The sequence below is a fragment of the Pituophis catenifer genome, unplaced genomic scaffold, assembly GCF_029215685.1.
Source record: "Pituophis catenifer annectens isolate HBS135680 unplaced genomic scaffold, rPitCat1.0.hap2 SCAF_4, whole genome shotgun sequence".
In the NCBI taxonomy this organism is placed as follows: Eukaryota; Metazoa; Chordata; class Lepidosauria; order Squamata; family Colubridae; genus Pituophis; species Pituophis catenifer.
In genome coordinates, this window is record NW_027256884.1 from 92680033 (window position 1) to 92701726 (window position 21694).

The following is a 21694-nucleotide window of genomic DNA, read 5'->3' on the forward strand; positions in this document are numbered from 1 at the left end:
TTTCAACAAAGTTTCATTCATCATCTTGTTGGTCAGGTGGGTGTGGCCAAGTCAATGTAATTCACTTGTAATTCACAATGTAATTCGCTCACCCACAATGTAAAAGCAGCTGTGCTAGACCCAAAATGGCCCCTGCAACAAGCAGGAACCTCACACAGCCACAAAAAGCCCCCCCCAAAAAAAACAACTTTCACATTTTACACACACACACAATACAACTGGCTCACCCAAAATGTAAAAGCGGCTGTGCTAGACCCAATATGGCCCTTGTAACAAGCAGGAACCTCACACAGCCACAAAAAGCCCAAAAACCCAACTTTCACACTTTACACATACAAAATTCCACATACAGCTTTATGAGATTTTGTGTGTTGTGTAGTTAGAGTGAAACACTACAGAAACACACTAAATCTCAGAAAGCTGCACAAATAAGGGCATCCCAATGATGTCCTTAATGTGATGTCCCGGTGTCTGGAGGCCGTGCGGATCTGGATGGGGAGAAACAAGCTCAAGCTCAACCCATCCAAGACTGAGTGGCTGTGGCTCCTGGCCTGGTCAGTTGGTGCCATCTCTGACTATTGGGGACAAGTCATTGGCCTCCACGGAGGGGGCTCGCAACTTAGGTGTCATCCTGGATGCACGGCTGTCCTTAGAAGAACATGTGACGGCTGTGGCCAGGGGGGCTTTTTATCAGGTTCGCCTGATCCGCCAGTTGCATCCCTTTCTGGATTGGGACTCCCTACGCACTGTCACTCATGCCTCGTCACTTCCCGCCTGGACTACTGTAATGTTCTCTACATGGGGCTCCCCTTGAAGAGCACCCAGAGGCTCCAACTGGCCAGAATGCGGCCGCGTGGGTGATTATGGGAGCGTAATGGCGCTCCCATGTAACACCTATCCTGCGCGAGCTGCACTGGCTTCCAGTAGTCTTCCGGGTGCAATCCCAGGTATTGGTTACCACCTTCAGAGCACTCCATGGCTTAGGACCTGGGTATTTACAAGACTGCCTTCTGCTACCAATAGCCTCCCACCAGCCAATTCACTCCCACAGAGAGGGGCACCTCCGGGTGCTGTCGGCCAAACAATGTTGGCTGGCGATCCCCAGGGGGAGACCCTTCTCTGTGGGGGCTCCTGCCCTCTGGAACAAATTGCCCCCCAAGATGCAGAGGATTCCCGACTTACGCACCTTCCGCCAGGTCCTCAAGACGCTTTTATTCCAACAAGGCGGGCTGGCCTAATTTTTAAATTTTTAATCGTTAACTTTTAACTTTTAAATGTCCAAAATGGGTAGTTTTATTTTAATTAGATATGGGCCAAATTATTTAATATTTCTTAAATTGTTTTTTAAATTTTATATATGTGTGTTTTATTTTGGCTGTACACTGCCCTGAGTCCTTCTGGAAGAAGGATGGTATATAAATTAATTAATTAATTAATTAAATAAATAAATAAATAAATAAATAAATAAATAAATAAATAAATAAATAAATAAATTTTATTTTATTTTATTTTATTTTATTTTATTTTATTTTATTTTATTTTATTTTATTTTATTTTATTTTATTTTATTTTTATTTTTATATAAAAGCAGCTAAATTTAAAACTTCCTAAATTTTAAATGGCTAGTCTAAAAAAAGAACAACTAAAAAAACCCCCCAATTAACTATTTTTTTAAAGCTCCCAAAGGGGAAAAAAACTTACCCAATAGAACAGGGATCTCCAACCTTGGCAACTTTAAGACTTGTAGACTTCAACTCCCAGCTTTGCTTTGCTGGCTGAGGAATTCTGGGAGTTGAAGTCCACAACTCCCTGCCTGCTTGATTGCAGGCAGGGAGATTCAGTTGCTTGCTGATGCAATGGATTGCAGGGATTACAGCAAGGCGTTGCGACCAGCAACTAAGGTAAGCAAGCTGAGTGGGGGAGGTCAGAGCCATTTAAAAGGAAAAAAGTTTTTTTCTTTTACATGGCTCTGGTGATCCAAAGCTGAGTTGCCTGATTAGCAGGCAACTCAGCTGGGATTGTCAGACCTTGGCTGGTCAGAGCCATTTAAAAGAGAAAAAAGCCTCTGATGATCGTGCAGCTCAGCTGGGCATGGGGGCAGGGGCAGGGATTTTTGCTACTGGTTGTCTATATACATATACATATATCTGTCTTCTTAAGTTTTCGTGGGTGTGTGTATGTAAAAAGTTAAAATCTCGGGTGTTTCCCCACGTCATTACAAGTTTGTTAGTTAGTTTATTTGTGAAGGATGAGGGTGTGAGTGTACCTAAACTAAATAGATACCTAAACGCACACTCACACCCTCATCCTTCACAAATAAATTCAGTAGCAAAAACTTTAATCACTAGAACTAAACGTCTAGCAGATGAGGCACATGTACAAACAGAGCTTCAGACTCTCACAGAGGTATTAATAGCAAATGGGTTCCACGAAAATAAAATTAAAAGTATAATTCTACAAGGGACATCAGGACAGAGAGAAACCCAAGAAGAAGAACAGAAGATGGGAAAAGCCATCCTGCCCTATATAAAAGGAACCACTGATAAAATTAGCAAGATACTACAGAAACAAAAAATAAAAACAGTGTTCCGCACAGATAGAAAAATATCAATGATGTTGAGAAACCCCAAGGATAAAATTGAGCTGGAAAATCAAGGAATATACGAAATACCATGTACCTCTTGTCAGTCATCTTATATTGGACAGACGAATAGACGAATAAGTGTGCGTTTAGAAGAACATAAAAATGTAGTGAAAAAGGAAAAGCAAATGTCTTCTTTGGTACAACACATGAAGGCCATGGGACATAATATAGATTTCAAAAAGGCTAGAACAGTGGTAAAAGAGGAACATCTTAATAAGAAAATAATTAGGGAAGCTATCGAAATTGAAAAGAGGCCGCACAATATGAATAGATGAGATGATGTCTCTAGGTTATCAAGTATTTGGAAACCTGCACTGAGGGAAACTCGAATTTTAACATCAGAGGATAGGCAGAGATCCCAACAGGCAACCAGTGGTAATGCATATAAGAACCCTTTCCTCTTTGCAGTTGATAGCTAGCAATAGGGAGAGAGAGAGAACCAAGCCAGAAGATATGCTAAGATCTGAACAGGCAACCAGTGGTGCTGTGATGCCTACTAGAATTCTTACCTCTTTGCAGTTGACAGTTGGTAATAGGGAGCCAGAGAAAACTGGACCGTTAACACGCATTCAGGCTACAGCTAGTATAATGAAGCATAACCCACAGCTTCTAAACTTATAATAAAGGCCCGAAGATGATAAGGTAGAGAGCTTGTCGAAACGTTGCCTAACCTTTAAAGTGTTGGTTAGGATTTCAGCCAGAGTTTTTGAAAGACCTTAAAAAGGTTTTTGTTTGGGAATTTAGAGGATTCTGAGCTGGGATCTTAGCCAGGATTTTAAACATTTTAACTAACAAACTTATAATGACATGGGAAAACACCCAAGATTTTAACTTTATATATATATGTATATGTATATGTATATGTATATGTATATGTATATGTATATGTATATGTATATGTATATGTATATGTATATATGTATACACATACATACATACATACATACATACATACATACATACATACTCTGCTGCCCAATGGGAGACTAAGGAGACTAAGATAGATCTATTTCGGACTTATTAGTTCTCATCAGTTAGCCACACCCTCATCCCATATATCCTCCCTGTAAAGGTACAGTATTTCTTTTCTTTTCTTTTCTAAGGCCTTTATGAGTATTTCTCTTTAGCCAGGTTCTTCCTACGTAAACCAAGATTTTTATGCAGCCCTAGTTCAGTGAAATCACAATCCACTAGTTTCTAGGCTTTTTTTCCGAAATAGATCTATCTTAGTCTCCTTAGTCTTCCAATGGGCAACAGAGTGGTTGCTGGCTGCCAGAAAAAAAGCCTAGAAACTAGTGGATTGTGATTTCACTGAACTAGGGCTGCATAAAAATCTTGGTTTACGTAGGAAGAACCTGGCTAAAGAGAAATACACATAAAAACCTATGAAAAGAAAACACACAAACACACACACACACACACACACACACACACAGTTGGAGGAGGCAGAGTCAAAATTTACTTCTGTGATACTACCTGATGGCAGCTTTACAAAAAGACTGTTTACCAGCCAAGTCTCATTTTGAATAATCAGCACACCTTGTGGGTCAGAGATGTATGCATAATATAGTGACTGTTGAAACATCACAAATAATGTTTCATTATTCTAGTTATATACTGTAACTAGATTTAAAAAAAAAAACAAGAGGAACTATAAGACGATAAGACTACCAAAGAGATTTCACTTCTAAGAAAAAAAACCATGATGGATTTACAAGCTCAAATAACTCCACCAACCATTTCTGGGTTGACTTCGTGTTCTGAAAAGACAGGACTAACAGATCTGAGTAGAGAATAGATGGAAAAGGTTTGTTTAAAAAAAAGAGAGAGAAGGAAAAGCATAAGAGGGCAGAGAAGAAAGGGTTCTTTGAAAGATGAAAGATGAAGTGATCACTGAAAACAACGTTGTTAGCTGCAGATGTTCCCTGAACATAAAATATATTTTGCAATGTAATATTTGTACTTTCTTTTTATAGGCCAATAGACAAGATAGAATTACCCACTGATCTCATTGTTAAGTTAAGAAATTTTCTGGTATGATTTTTAAAGATACACAACTGACATTTACTGGTTTTAACATTAGATGCACATTTTATTCCTCTAGAATTATTTTATGTAGTCTTCAAAGGATATGGAAGGAGACATGGGCTTAATCTTTAGGCTTAAATAGAGAGAAAGTGCTTGATTCAAGTTATTAAAGTTTATTAAGAAACATGCTGTACTGCAGTGAAAAAGATATCCTTGAGTCAATTGTATGAATTTTACCTAGAAATTTCCTTCTCCTTTTCTTTTTCTTAAAAAGATATGCTTTAAAGAAAGTTTTAAAATGTTTAAATTAGAATTTTAAAAGGGGAGGCTGATGAACAATTTTTAAAAGAGGAGTTAAAGAGGGTGAGGGAGTTTTGAATCTTGTAGCAAGTTAGTATATTTTAGCTTATGTTTAGTTTAATGCAATACCCTGTTTTTGCTCTGGGAAGTCGGGGGTGCGTTGGGGAGGGCGGGGTTGAAGGTTGTGTGGGGATAAAATGGTTGTCTAATTTTTAATATAATTAAAGGATAAATTAAGGTATTAATAGAAAAATGGGGGAAATGTTATAATAAAGGGAATGACAATATTAAGATATAATAAATATTGGAGGAGTAAAAAGAAGATTTAAAAGATGTATTCAGAAGATATATTGAATGATTGATTATGCATTATTTGTTTGTTTGTTTACAATATTAAGATATGATAAATATTGGAGGAGCAAAAAGAAGACTTAAAAGATGTATTCAGAAGATATATTGAATGATTGATTATGTATTATTTGTTTGTTTGTTTATAAAATAAAAAAACTTTTTTATGGAAATTTCCTTCTCCTCTTTCCCACCCTGATTCTTTTCTGCAATTTCAGTCATTGTTGGGGAAGAAAGAAATTCATGAAGATCTGACATGAAGTCTTCAAAGTCATGCTGTTGGAATGGATCTAACTTTAGAAATAAAAGAATTTAGATAAGAATTTATATAATAGATGACATTAATATCATAGATGTGTAAAATACACAAAGATAATAGGTTAGCAAATATTCTAAGAGGCTTCCCTGATAAACAACATTCTCTCACAACTGACACCTTCATTATACCTTCATCATAGAGACAAGTGCTTCATATTTACAAAAGCATTCATCTATATTTTAATATTTGTAGAATGTGTTAAGCACTGTGGTTGGAACATGTTATGTTGGCTTTCCCCGAGCAAATTTTAAGAAAGTATGGTTAACTATGAAGAGATAATCATTACCTGGTAACATTAATGTGAGCGAGAATTTCAAGAATCCAAACATTGATATTTTGCACACACAACTTTGTATTGATATCTCTACTTGCCAAAAATTTGGACATTTTGAACTTGAAATACAACTGCCATCTCATCATATTTAAAATTCTAGATGTCTATTCCAACATAAGACTAATTCAGACAGTTTGCAACATCTATTCAACATTGCATTTTTCTGAATATGGCAAAGGTTGTATGTATTCATGAATTATTAGCAAGAAACTAGCACAAACTGGATTCATATCAAAATATTCCCACTATAATATAATGCAGAAAATGAATATCGATTTTAAATGAATATTGATCTTTCATTTGCAAGAAATGAATGCCTTGCAACCATATTTCAATTTCTCAAATCTTGCTAGAATGTCATTAATCCTGTTGCTTTTATATTGTCCCAAGATTTACAAAAGCTTAATAGTCTGAACTTTGCACACATTTGAATTTTACCAATACTTTTCATGCTTTGCTTATATACTATAATTACTCAAAAATAATTTTGAACAAGTGCTTCAGAAAGTGAATGCAACATCTTTTTAGTGCAGCACTTTTTTATATTTTCATACAAACCTATAAAATAGCTACCTTGATTACTCATATTTAAGATACTGATGTTTTAAGAAGTCAACTCATTAAAGCAACCACATTTTTCAGGCTTATGGGAAAATCTGAAAAAAAACCCAACCCACACTGCTTTAAAAGATGATAAGCTAATAGTCCTATGCATTTTAAAGCACCTTTTCTGAAGTATTTTCAAAGCAAATTTGATCAGTGATGGCCACCTTGAAGGCAAGATGACGAGGATGTTTTAAAGACAAATTTAATATAATTTGTTTAAGACAGTCAGAACTGAGAAGCTTTTTGTGAACTTGGCCCTGACAGACAGGATGACTCATGAGCTATGAATTATCCACTGGGCAGATTCAATATAAAAACTGTGACTTTTTGGCAAGGCAAAAAGAAAAAGGATTTTTTCCCCATCTCTAACTGAATTCACTCAAAGGAATGCTACAGCAATTTGGTAGTTAGCTCTGAAAACTTCCTCTTCTTTGTAAGGCTTTAATTATCCCAGTGAGAATTTTTTAAGCGTCATCTATGGCCAGATATTCTTAGCAGACCTGATCTTAACTTAGCCAATATAATAAGAAAATGAGTAAAGACTGCTGGAAGAGGGAACAAATGATGAAATGAGTTCGGATATTACATGCAATCTCTACTCCCTTTTTATGTACCATATTTTTTGGAGTATAAGATGCACCTTTTTCCTCCCTAAAAGAGGGTGAAAATTTGGGTGCATCTTATACACTGAATGTAGCCCTGCCCACCTGCTGGCTCCCACCCTTTGGCCTCTGCAAATTACCTCCTTGTAGCAAGCAACAAACAGCAAAACAGTTCATTTCAGCTTCAGCACAGCCTGATTAGCACAAGCAGTTGATTGTCGGTTCGATCGGCCTCCTGATCCTCAGCTGTTTCAGGCTGCAGGGATTGCCATTGCCTATTGCCATGTGGGCCTCTGCTGCTTGCTGCAAGCAGGCAAATTGCTGGGAGGCAGATTTTTTTTTCTTGTGCTGAAAATGAAACTAAAGCAGGCTGTTTGCTTCAATGAGGTAATCTGGGTGGCAGAGGCAGTTATTGTGAGTGTTTTGTGAGCCTTATTTTCTTCTTGAGTCCTTTGGTTGTAAAATTTCTGTCTAGAATCAACAATTAGCTGGAATTTAAAAAGCATTTCACTAACTTAATTAAAATGTTACCTGAAGGAAAATAAAGAAAGGTGGAAAAAAGCTTTACTCTAACAGATTGCGTGCTGAATAACTTACTGATTCTGATTACAATACCAATCTATGCAAAGAAAAAAACTTAAAACAGTTCCAAACTGGTAAAATTTCATATTATTTCCCATATACGCACTAGCGTAAATCTTGTTTTCCTCCCCAAAAAAGGTAGGTGCATCTTATAGTCTGGAGTGTCTTATACTCCGAAAAATACGGTATATCATTTTAAAAGGTTCTTGGTGCTCTCTGAGCTTGTTTTCTTGCAGATGTTTCATTATCCAAACTAAATAATATTTTCAGTGCTGGTATGTATGGTTTGCTGTCAGGTTATACTATAGTGGCTTGTCCTGTCGGTGTTGGGCCTTAGAGATGCTTAGGTTGGGTGTTTACTGTTTGGCTTCTATGGCAATTTCTTGACTGGGGTATTGTTTACTTGATTGATCTAATATTAATCTTGGAGTTAATATCTTAATATCAGACCAGCAATCAGGTAATCAATACCCCAAATCAAGAAACTGCCAAAGAAGCCAACAGTAAACACCCAACCAAAGAATCTTTAAGACCAGTCCCAGTGACACTGACAGGGCAAGCCACTAGAAATATAAACTAACAGCAAACCACACTCATTGCAGCATTGATGATGTTGCCTAGTTAGATTAGAATAGTATAACAGAGATAGAAGGGATCTTGGAGGTCTTCTAGTCCAACCCCCTGCTTAGGCAGGAAACTCTACACCACTTCAGACAAATGGCCAATCTCTTTTTTAAAACTTCCAATGTTGGAGCATTTACAACTTCTGGAGGCAAGTTGTTCCACTGATTAATTGTTCTAACTAGTTTGAGTAATGAATGTCTGCAAGAAAACATGCAAACTCAGTGCACCAGGGACACACACCGATTTCAACTCTGAGCTACAAACATTCTCCTTTATTGGTATGTCATGTTATTTCACATTCACATCTAGGGATACAACTTACACTGTGACCTTTTGAATCAGTTGGATTCTGTTATTTCTCTACGGATTGGTACTTTCTTCCTCATGGCCATCTCCGCCTCTCATATTTTCATTGTATTGGTCCTGTTTTGATTTGTCTTCCTAATCTATTTTTTGTGGTGCTGTTTTTGATAGGTTGGATTGTTTTTTTCCCCTTTGTGTAAAGACAGATGCAAAAAAACAAATTAAGTAGATCTGCTTTCTCCCTATTGCTTGTTACCTTTTTGCCACTTTCTCCCACCAATGGACCAATAGTTTCCTTGACTTTTTTCTTGTTTTTAACATGTTGGAAGAAACTTTTCTTGTTATTTTTTACTTTTGTCACAACTTAACTTGTTCATTATTAGCCTCACTTCATCTTTGCAGGCTCGGGCTATTTGCTGATATGCTGCCTTAGTTATGTGCCCTCATACAGCCATATTCACTTTGGTGAGCATACATCAGTGATATGGGGAGCAACAAAGATGAAAAAGAACTGAAAACTGGGGAAATTACTGTACAGTGTTTTATTGTAGAATAAGGTCATATTCCTAAAGTATCTGTTTGAGCTTAAAAATAAGACAAAAACATTTGAAAATACTGAGTTTTTTATGTGGACAAATTTGGAAACATCCTGAATATTGCCACAGGCAAAAACAAAGAGCAAAACAGAGAACAGTGATTATGACTTATGCTGTTTCTTAAGAAATAACTTATTTAAAAAGACATATTTTATTTAAAAATGAGGAAAAAAACTCAGGATTATTTAAAATTACATTTAAATGGGTAAGAGAGTTACCCCTCCAAGACCGAGTGGCTGTGGCTCCTGGCGTCCCAATATAGTCAGCTGATGCCATCGCTGACTATTGGGGGTGAGTCCTTGGCCCCCACGGAGAGGGTCCGCAACTTGGATGTCCTCCTGGATGCATGGCTGTCCTTGGAAGAACATCTGACGGCTGTGGCCAGGGGGGCCTTTTATCAGGTTCGCCTGATTCGCCAGTTGCGTCCCTTTCTGGATTGGGACTCCTTGCGCACGGTCACTCATGCCCTCATCACTTCCCTCCTGGACTACTGTAACACTCTCTACATGGGGCTCCCCTTGAAGAGCACCCGGAGGCTCCAACTGGTCCAGAATGCAGCTGCGCTGGTGATTGTGGGGGCGACATGGCACTCCCATGTAACACCTATCTTGCGTGAGCTGCACTGGCTTCTGGTGGTCTTCCGGGTGCGATTCAAGATGTTGGTTAATATCTTTAGAGTGCTCCATGGCTTAGGACCTGGATATCTATGAGACCACCTTCTACTACCAATAACCTCCCACCGGCCAGTATGCTCCCACAGAGAAGGTCTCCTCCAAGTGCCATCGGTCAGGCAATGTCGAATGGCGATCCACAGGGGGAGAGCCTTCTCTGTGGGGGCACCTGCCCTCTGGAATGAATTGCCCCCGGAGATTCGGAGGATCCTGGACCTATGCACCTTCCGTCGTGCCCTCAAGACTCTTTTGTTCCAACAAGCCGGGCTGGCCTAATTCTAATTCTTTTTAACTTTTAATCTTTAATTTTTAATTTTTAATTCTTGATGTTTAAAAATGAGTTTTTAATTAGTTATGGGCCATATTGTTTAATATATATTTTAAATTGTTATTAAATTTTCTATTTGTGTGTTCTTATTCTGGCTGTACACCGCCCTGAGTCCTTCGGGAGAAAGGCGGTATATAAATTCAAATAAATAAATAAATAAATAAATAAATAAATAAATAAATAAATAAATAAATAAATAAATAAATAAATAAATAAATAAATAAATAAAATTATTTAAGCTTAGCACCCCTTGAATTTGTATTTTTAAGCAAGACAGATTGTGAGTTAAAATAGTCCAAACTGAATATTGCATGAAGGCCGAAATAGTTTCATGTCAAATTTATATTAAATGTAGATTTCCCCCCCACCCCCGCTACCTCAACATTTTCATTCATATTGAATGATGATAGTGTCTTCTAATTAAAAAAAATGAAAATGGAAGGAAAAGCATTTAGTATCATATACTTTTCAGTAGTCTTCGGATCCTTGGAATTATGTCCCTAGTGTGAACTAAATCTCTCTTTGAGATCAGAATATAGATATTGATTCAGGTAAGGTAAATTTGACATTGCTTTCCTAAATCCAATAAAGGAGGCAGGGAGAATTCTTGGGGGCCATGAATTTTCAAAACACAACAAATCAAGCTTTCTACTCTTACCCAAATTGTAGCATTATGGAAGTCAATGAACTAGATGCTCTAAGCATATATCCAAAGGCTGGAATAAGAAAAAAAAAAAAAGGAACAAATGTACCAATGTGTCTCTGAAAAATATCAATTCCAGGTTATTTCGGGGTACAACATTTCAAAATCTATGAAAAGACTTTACTTTTTTTCCCTTGCAAATCCTTGGGAAGTTACAAACCAGTATCACAAAAAGACAAATGAGTCAAACTGGCTAGTGGGTTAGCAGGAATGAGATTAACAATGTGGGATGGGGCGGGGAAAGAAAAGTTGCTAGAAATTTTAGTTTAGAAAAAGACAAATATTCTAGTACAGACTGAAAATGTTATTGGGAGTCATTATAAAAGGAATGAACAAAGTCATACATCTCCTGAAAACTAAGGACCACCACTCTCCCAATCAACAAACTGTACAGAACGACAAATTTAGAATCATGCATTCCTACATCAAACTTGTTTTTTTTTTAAATAAATAAATCAGCAACTGGAAATTATTCAAAGCCTTAGAAAATCTCTCTGGGGAATGAAATACACTTCTGAAGTGAAGTAATTACATCTGTGGTTAATTTCATTGGAAGCTTGCTAGCTGACAAGGAAGCATTTACAAAAGCTGCAATCACTGGGATTACATGTTCTCTGGAGTCTTACATAGCCATACAATCCAGGACGCTCACGCTCAACTCTTCAGTGCAGATGTGCTCTAATTAGATACGTTTCAGACCCAGGTGTGCATATCAAAAGGTAAACAGAGCATACTGATGAGTTGAGAGATTCCCAAGAAATTCTCCTTAACAGTAGCAGTGTGTGGATGCCAGACTCAGAATGCCTTTGAAAATTAAGGCAAGTTTACTGCCCTTTTCCTTGTAATGATAGCCTTGACTATAAGAATGCAAATGCAAATTCACCCAAATGGGAGCAATCACTTTTGAAACTGTGGTAGAGAAAGTTATTTTAATAATAGCCTTCCTGCTTTTTACATCTTCAGTTTATGACTTGCACTTTCAGCAACCCTTGCTTCATTAGGAACAAAACACAGTTCTTTCCAATGTAAAATCTCTCTTCTCCATTTCAGATAGATGGAGTTGCTTAATAAATTTCTTGGGGGGAAAAGGGAAGCAATCTATTACTTGAGAAAATGATACTTTATTTAATGGACATTTGGGTATATGCAAGAAATGTGATGTGTGAGGTTACCTGGAGAATGCCAAAGTCCATTCTACTATTTATTTTTAAAACTGTTTCCTGAGGAAAGCCTAAGCAATCATAGAATATATACAATTTGATATAGAAAGTCTATACACTCCTGGTAAAATGCCAGGTTATTGAGATGTAAAAAAATCAGACCAAGATAAATCACTTCAGAACTCTTTACACTTTTAATAAAACAATAAGTTGTACAATTCAATTGAAAAACAATTTGAAATTCTTTAGGGGTAAAAATAAAGACAAAAACCAAAAATAATGTGGTTGTATAAGTGTTCACTCCCTTTTATAAATAGAGATGTGGTTGTGTTAACCAAAAGCATTCAAACTGATGTTAAATAGTAATCACTACACACCTGCCATCTATTAAAGTGACTCTGTTCAAACCTGTATAAAGTTCAGCTGTTCTAGGAGATTTTTTTCTGACATTTACTCAGTTGTTTCTTACAGCAAAAACCATGGTTTGCAAAGAGATAATAAAGCATCAAAGGGACTTTTTCTTAGAAGGTATAAATCAGGAGAAGGGTACATGGAATACACTGAAGACAATCATCAACAAGTGGAGAAAATGTGGCATAACAGTAACATTACCAAGAACTGGATGTCCCTACAAAATTTATTAAAAAGCAAGAATAAACCAGGCCCTAGAGGCTGCTAAGAGGCCTCTAATGTTGCTTATAGCCACTATTTGCCAGAAATTCCTACAGTTCCTTTAATGTTGATAAGCAACATTAAAGGAGCTGTAGGAATTTCTGGCAAATACTGGCTGTGTACTACATATGACAACAATCTTTATATTTTTAATATGTCTGGGCTGTGGGTAGAGTGGAAAGATGAAAGCATTTTCTTATAAAGAAAAACATTCAGACTGGCTACATTTTGCAAATACAAAAGCAGATGATGAGACCTGCATTCAGAGGTGGGCTCCTGGGGGTTTGGCAGGGTTTGGACGATCCTCTAGCCAAGGATCGCTGGGGTTCAGTGGACCCCCAAATGCCACCCCTCGCTTGCCACACCCACTCCTCCCGCCCCTCCCAGGAGTCTCCATGTGGCCTTTTCATCATTCCAGGTAAGTTCAGGAGCTGCATGAAGGGTCTGGAGGGCAAAAAATGGGCCTACCGAAGTCCGGAAATGGGCCTGTTTCCAGCCTCCAGAGGGCCTCCAGAGCCCAGGGGAAGATGTTTTCACACTACCGGAGACTCAAGCAAAGCTCCGGAGCCTAAGGAGGGCGAAAAACACCACCCCTGCCATGATGCAGGTGGCCGACAAGGCCATACCCACCATGGCCATGCCTACCCAGCAACGAGCAGCGAAACTGTTGCTAAAGGATCTGAAGCCCACCACTGCCTGCATTGACATTTTAGCCATAATTCCAAAAAATATGTTTGGTGCAAAAATAACACTGCACATCACCACAACTATATTGTATCCACAGTGGCAGCATTATGCTTTGGGGCTGCTTTTCTTCAGCTGGAACTGGGGTTTTATGGAGGGAATTATGAGCAGTTCCAAATATCAGTCAATTTTGGTACAAAACATTCATGCTCTGCTAAAATGCTGAAGACAAATTTGACTTTACAACATGACAATGATCCAAAGCATAATCAACAAAAGAATACCTTCACTAGATGAAGATCAAAGTTTTATAATAACCCAGCCAGAATACAATTGAAAATCTGTGGGGTGACCTGAAGTGGTCTGGGCACAGGAGATGCCCTCACAATCTGAAAGATTTGGAGCACTTTTGAAAGAAAAGTGGACAAAGATTCTCAAGGCAAAATGTGCCACACTGATAGGTTCCTTTCCCAAAAGACTGAATACTGTCGTAAAATTAATTGGTACTTCAATAAAATATTAATTTAAGGATACGTGCAACTTTATGCAACCATGTTATTGTAAATTTTTATTATCCCCCCAAAATATTTAAGTTTGTTTCTTAATTAAATGTACAGCTTATATAACATATAAGCTGTACATTTAATTAAGAAACAAACTTAAATATTTTGGGGGGATAATAATGTTATATTAAAGGTGGAAATAATTCTGAAATCTTAGTCTTTTTTTACATTTCAAAAACCTTGCATTGTAATAGGGAAGTGTAGACTTTCTGTATTCACAAATGAAACAAAAAAAAATGTTAAAAAATTATGATATTTATCTAGTTACTTATTAAGCACATCTAAAATATATTAAAGTAACCAAAATATCTTTACAATCCCCAAGGCATGTCACAACTTTTGAGCACCCCTAAACAGGGGTGGGTTCTAAATTTTTTTACTACTGGTTCTGTGGACGTGGCTTATTTTGTGGGCGTAGCTTGGTGGGGGGTAATGTGACTGGGTGGGTGTGGCCAACTTTTTTTTTTACTTTTAAAAGCATTTTTTCTACAACCTTAAGAGGTTGCAGAAAAAAATGATTTTAGGAACCTCTGACGACCAGGCAACTCAGCTGGGATCGCCAGAGGCTTTTAAAGGCATTTTTTTTCCTACAACCACTTCGGCCGAAGAGGTTGCAGAAAAAAATGCTTTCAGGAGCCTCTGACAATGGCCTTAGCTGGGATCGCCAATGGCTTTTAAAGGCATTTTTTTTCCTACAACCCCTTCGGCCGAAAAGGTTGCAGAAAAAATGATTTCAGAAGCCTCTGATTATCTCAGCTGAGCCACGCGATCATCAGAGGTTTTTTTTTTACTTTTAAAAGCATTTTTTCAGCCGAAGAGGTTGTAGAAAAAATGCTTTTAAAAGTAAAAAAAAAAAAGCTTCTGATGAGGTGGTGGGGTAAGCGAGTGGCAAGGGACCGGTTCGGGGGCGTGGCCAGCCAATGTTATTACCGGTTCTCTGAACTACTACAAATTTTTACTACCGGTTCTTGCAAACCAGTGCAAACTGGGAGCAACCCACCACTGCCCCTAAAGTTTGAAAATTGAAAGTTGAAAAATTTGACATGCCCTACATGTATCAGTATCTCCCAATTAATCTCTATTAGTTTCTTTTTCCTATTTTTGTTTTGTTTTTCTTTTTAATGTATTTTTCTCTCTGTGTTAGGTTTGACCGTTTGTTCTGGGAATCCCTTTGCTATCAAGAAGCAACATCCTTACCATTGGATCAGGATGAAAGAGCACACAATGGCAGTTGTTAAAGCATCTACGTCTCTCAGAAGGAAGAACAAGTACATGGTAGATTCTAAAGCTCACCTATAGTTTATAGTTAGAGATTTCTGTTTATTAAAAAATGCAGAGTTTAAATGAGATGATGGGTTAATGCAATATGGGATCCAGTTCTAATCCTATTGGAAATATATGGATTTAATTTAGAGATCGATAGATGATAGACAGACAGACAGACTGATATAATGCAGTTGAAGTATACTAATGGTAAAATCCATGCTTTTTGTCTGGGCCTTCACCAGTGTAGGTGAAAGAATAAATTATATTATCTTTGTCCCAGTCCATTGTAAATGCACCTGCCTGTATATTTTACAGTCTTTGATTCCAATCTGTTTTCTGATCCAAGCTATATTTACCCCTTCAGAATGGATGCTTTGTTCTATTCTAAAAATAATCCCAGCTCTGATTTGCTGCAGTGTCTGGCATGCCCCTCTCCTTTAGCAACTGGCCATTGCCTGGTGAAACAATTTTATCCTGAGCTGCTAGTGGATATACATTCTCTATAGTTTTGCTTGGTTTTTTTAAAAATAAATTTGTGATAAATCCATATATGACCTATTAACTCAATAAACTATTTTCAGGTCTAGACGTTCATACTCCTTTGCACATCTCCCAATGGCCACATTTACTATTTCTATCCTGGCTGAGTGAAGCACGCACCCCTTGATTTTTCACATTCTTCCTATAGTACTGGAAAGCTTCCTTTCATTAAGAAAAATCTTTAAGTTTCAATAGAGGAAGTTTGCTACTTTGAACTAATAGTTCTTCCCCACTACAAATTTTTCATGGACCTACAGAGGAACGTTGGAACAACAACAACAAAAAACCGTGTTCTCTGCTGCAACTGATTGCTACAAGGATACAAGAAGGGGTGAAAGACGAGGGAGAAGAAGGGTTTGAATTAGTGTCTAAAGCCATAATATTGTGTTTGTGTGTGTATGTATGTGTAAAAGAATAAGAGAAAGTAAAGGAAAGCCATTCCTTTAAGACTATTGAAGTCTGGGGAAAAAAAGGCAGGCATTGGTAGACAGGTCCACATAGAGGCCAGCCAATGTAGTTTGCCTTCACTGCACAGATGGAAAGGCCAAACAATAATAGATCAGGAATTCAGGTCTTGGGGCGGCCATAAAACCAACCACATTGTAAACCATTACAATCTGGATTACAATTTCTGAAGCAGCAGGCTTAAGAATCAGATGGTAGGAACATGGGAGACAGTTTTAGACTGTAATGTGGAATTAGCCCCAAATGATATCTACTCTCACCCCCATCCATAATAGACCACTCTATTAAAAAAAAAATCAGTTAGTAACTGAATGAAAACTCATTTCTGATTGTGCAGCTCTCTCGCTCTCTCTCTCTCTCTCTCTCTGTCTCTCTCTCTCTCTCTTCTCTTCTCTTCTCTTCTCTTCTCTTCTCTTTTTCAAATGGCTGCATCAACTCCTACTCTCCATGCAGTTTTCATGAAATGATTTTCTAATTTTTGTATTTCCCATGACAAATAGCTTGGCAGAGACTTTCCCTAAACGTATTGAACCTGCTTACAAAATTGTAGGAAGGGGGAAAATGACAAATAACTAAACCACATGAAAAATTGTAATTTAAAAGATATGAATGAACCAGCGCTATTCAGAAAACAATATCTTTATAGATGTTCCCCAAAGTTACAAAAGCATATGTATAGAACAAATTCTGTAGAATGTGAAGTAATAAAATAGTAACAGGCTGGCTGCCTACAGTAAATATTCTGTGGAGAAAAGGCTGCAAAGGTAGTTTGAAATCTGCTGTTACAGAATTGTTGAAAGCAGATGAAGTGTTACCATATCTGAGAATATTTATTACTTCTTTTTTTAGACAAGTGGCTAAAATTAAAAAAGTGCATCTGATATCTAATATTTTTAAACAGATATCTGATGTCAAATCTTTTAACAGAAATTTTCATATTTTTCTTGTGTCAACTTAAATAGTTCTACAGTTGTCAATTCTTCGAAATAATCATTACTATAGTGCAAAGTTATACACATAATTCAGTTATTTATACAGATCTGCAATGCATTTGATTCCAGTATTTGAGGAATGTAACTGTTTTGAAACATAAAGGAAAGGAATGTACATTATAACAATGTCCTGGTCACTATTGCATTTTTTCAGCAACTTCTTTCCATCCTTTAAGATTTCTAGATTCCCCATCCAAGTCCTTTTTCTTCCTATATGAAATTCCTGCAGAGCTACTTGTGACTAATCACCTTTTCCCTTATGCTGATAATTATCAAAAACTTTCGGGCAATGCCATGTTAGCAAACCATTTAAACATATTTATATAGCTTATATTTAATGGGAATCAAATGTAAACATATTTAAGAAGAATCTATATCTAAGCAATTATTATGCATGTTGACAAAAATATGACACTTTGCTGCTCTAGACCTACAAGCACACACACACACACACACACAAACACACACAAATATATATCATGGTAACTGCCCTATGGAATAGACTCTTCACTGAGGGTCAGAGGATCTTGACTCTTTTAGCCTTAAATCTGGTCTACCCAATAAAACCCTCAATGACAATAACAACCACAAAAGTCTGAATATTTTTTATTTTTTAATAATTAATGGTCTTGTTTCTCTGCCCATTTTTACATACCAGATGAAGGAAAATTTGGATGAAGAAAAATTAAACTTACGTTAGGCAATATTGTAATATTTTACTTTATTTCATGTTTAAGTTTCAAGTTTGGTTTAATGCCAAATTAGAATTATGCCTGCTAAGGTTTTCTTGTTTTCTATGTTGTGCTTTGTGTGTTGGTATGATGTGCCAAGACCAATAATTACAGATTACATTCTGGAGGTTATGTGTAGCCTGGCTCTGGCTACTTAGAAAAGGCTGCAGTTGGCAAATCTGAAAAAGCAACACTTAGATATTGACAGAATTGGACAGTTTTAGCCTACCCTACTTTCTAGATTTGAAAACCAGTTCATAGGCTTTACTTTAATCCTAGTGAGATTGTTGGGGTCAATATGCAAAATAATGCTTCTACCTTGTACACCACCCAGAGAGTGCTGTAAAATACTCTGAGACAGCCTAAAAGCTATGGCTGTAATTATCAATAATATAGGATACTATGGAACATTTATGTTTAATTTCTGTTACTTATATACCCAAAATATAATCTGTTTGTCTAATAAAGTAGATAATAAAGTGTTAAAAGACACTCTTGATGAATTCCTTCAGACATTTTGATAAATGAAGCAATAATTCCATTTGCAATGAGCTCCCTAGAAAGAGACTTGTCATCATTATAGCTTCTTCTCTGTTGATATAATCTGTTTGACTTGTGCCATCACATTCAGCTATCTTATTTCACAATTATACCTGCAATAAAACAGAAATCGGTTGGAATTCGAAAGAGGACACCTTCAAATGTCCAGCAGAATCATCAGCGATATCAATCACATATTAATTAAGCATTCAGGAATTTTGTAGGTTCCACAGCTCTCTGGGGGAAGATAATGTATTGGGCCTATAACAGTGATGGTGAATCTTTTTTGCACTGAGTGCCGAAAAGGGAGCACTTCACTCATCTGGGCCGCGACCAGGAAGAAAAGCTGCCCAGGGGGCATTCACGTGCCAGAAAATGAACTTCCAGTTTCCGGTGCGCACATACAAGACTTCCGGTTACTGCCAGCATGCACACGTCTTGATCAACTGTCTGGTGTGCATGCTCATGCCAGAAAACGGAAGACCAGCTCTTCCAGTTTCTGACAGTGCCGTATGACAAAGGCCAGATGATTATCATGTGTGCATGCACACCAGAAACCCAGAAGAGGAACAGGTGATGCCACTCATGCCAGACGACATGGCTCCGCGTGCCACTTCAGGCACATGCCATAGGTTTGCCATTACAGGTCTATAGCTTTTACAGAAGTCACCAAGAGTGTAAAATTCCACATGAAAATATTTGACAATAATTTCTTACAGAATCCGCTCCAAATTCCTTCTTATAAGATGTTTTAAAGTGATAAAACATCAATAAAGCTCTATGATTGATATAATTAGACCTTTTTAAAGTTTTGTTGAGAACGCTCTGTATAGTTATTTGCATATTTGAAAGTTTGATGTTTTTTATTCTCTTAAATATTCTCTAGATCTCTAGGTATAAAACAGAGGGATTAAAAAATTTCAGACTGTAAATGGTAAACATCAGTATTCAGTGTTGGAGTTCTGCTTGTCATATTACTTAGAATAATGGAAAAAGTCTAAAGCATATAAAAGCTTTTTTTAAAAAAATCCATCATTGTTAAAGATAAGCAGAGCATAAATGGACCACACAGCTGGTTTCCTAGGGTATATTCATTCCATTATTGCTTTAAAGAATTTTGACTATGTTTTGGCACAGTTCGTGATACATAAATCAATTCATGCATGCATATAAGCATACTACTGAACCAGAACTTAGAAAGGATAGTGACACTATCAGCATGCTACAGTAACTCAAAACTCTGATATCTGTGAATGATCCCAGGAGCTCTGTGATGTGCTAGTCTTTGCTGTAATAATATATTAAAATGTTTAATGTTGTAACTCCCATTGTCCTAATAAGCTTAACAGAAATGCAGTGGATGAATATAATTTAAATATACTATAAGTTATTTATTTATTTTATTTATTACTATATCTTGTTCACTCAAATTTTTCTCCTTCTTTTCAAGGCAAATAAAATTCTGAATTAAACAAAAAGAAACGTCCATTTCGTACAAGAAATATACAGTACAGGAAATATAAATGCTATCCAAGATAATAGAGATATAATAGGATTGTAAAACCCTGAAAAATATAATCGATAAACTAAAAAAAAATATCTTTCATAATCTCTGCATAATTAAATGGAACTTACATAATAGAGTATGAAAAGTAGAATTTTTTGCCCTGTTTTATGTGTGTATGTACACACAAACAAATACATGTACATGTGTGTGTGTATCATCTCAAAACCAAAAAGTACTCAGCATTGAAGATACAGCATATAAAAATAAATTGTACGTTGACAACAAGGTATCTTAAATTAAAGTGATCTTCAAAGCTAATCAATAGAATGGATTAAATGTTTAAAGATATGGGTTCCTAATTAATAGTTGAAATATACAAGTTCATTCAATGCACTCTTAAGTGAACTGGCCAAGCAAAATGGCTAAAATGATCTTATTTATTTTTTATATTTATATACCTACCCCACCCTCATAAAACGTGACTTGAGTTACTTGAGAACCACAGTTGAATTTCAAACAGTAGAAAGGGGAAAAATTCTTTTAGTGTCTCTTAACTTACAAGAAATTGAGTGATGAAGTCAGAATTCATTTTTATCTTATTATCAAAGATAAGGATTCAACTGTCTTCATCTATAGAAACCTGTATTTAGAACATGCATAATGGATTTTGACTTGTTTTCAAAACATGTTGCCTTCTATCCATTGAGTCTGCTTCAAACATCTTTCTTAGGATCATATTTCACTCAAATGAGCAGTGTGACAATTATTACAGTCTGGAATTACTGAAATGAAAAAATAAGGAGTCTGAGATCATGTGAAATGAGTTAGTGACTGATTCCCTATTATAGTCCCATATGAAAAGGGAACAAATCTGCACCTGACAGAAACTGCATTATAAACTTTAAATTTATAAAGTTTCTCTCTCTCTCTCTCTCCCTCCCTCCCTCCCTCCCTCCCTCCCTCCCTCTATTCTTTCCCGGTAATGTCAGAGAACAACAAAATCTAATTTGAATAATGTCAGAGATCTGATAATGAAGAAAATGTCCCATTGCTTAGGAAAATATGTGAATGTTGCAATAAGGTAACATTCTATAGTATTACCATATGTCATTAACCATGGCATTCTATTGTTTTCGCCTGTGTCTCCTCCTGATATACTATATTTTAGACATAGGAATATAGTACCTTATAAGCATCTTATACACATGAGAGCTTTACAACATACTTCCAAAAATTATTATATTCATTATTCTAAATTTGCAAATTTAGAATAATTAATCTTTGGCTAGATCCCAACAGCTGAGTATTGTATAAGCAGCTAGGGCTTTCATTGCTGTGAGTAGCTTGCATTTACTAGTTCATAACTTCCATAGATAAATATAAGACCCTATTCTCCAAGGGGCTGATAGTAGGATTAATGCTTCCAAAACAGTATTATGGGAAACATTCATATTTTGAACAACAGATACACATTACAGGTCAAATATGATCAGAAGTGTTTCAATGAATTTCATTCATATTATTTTTAAACAGAAAACCCTTTCCATAATTATCAAAAGGTATTTTAAAAAGCTATTCATACTTGA

The 21694-nt window shown here is 36.6% G+C and overlaps 1 protein-coding gene across 2 annotated transcripts in view; it reads right to left on the reverse strand.

The window, feature by feature from the left end:
- The window catches only part of EPHA6 (EPH receptor A6), a 443720-nt gene that overhangs the window by 389211 nt on the left and 32815 nt on the right, over positions 1-21694 (reverse strand). The gene's annotated exons all lie outside the window — the stretch shown is intronic.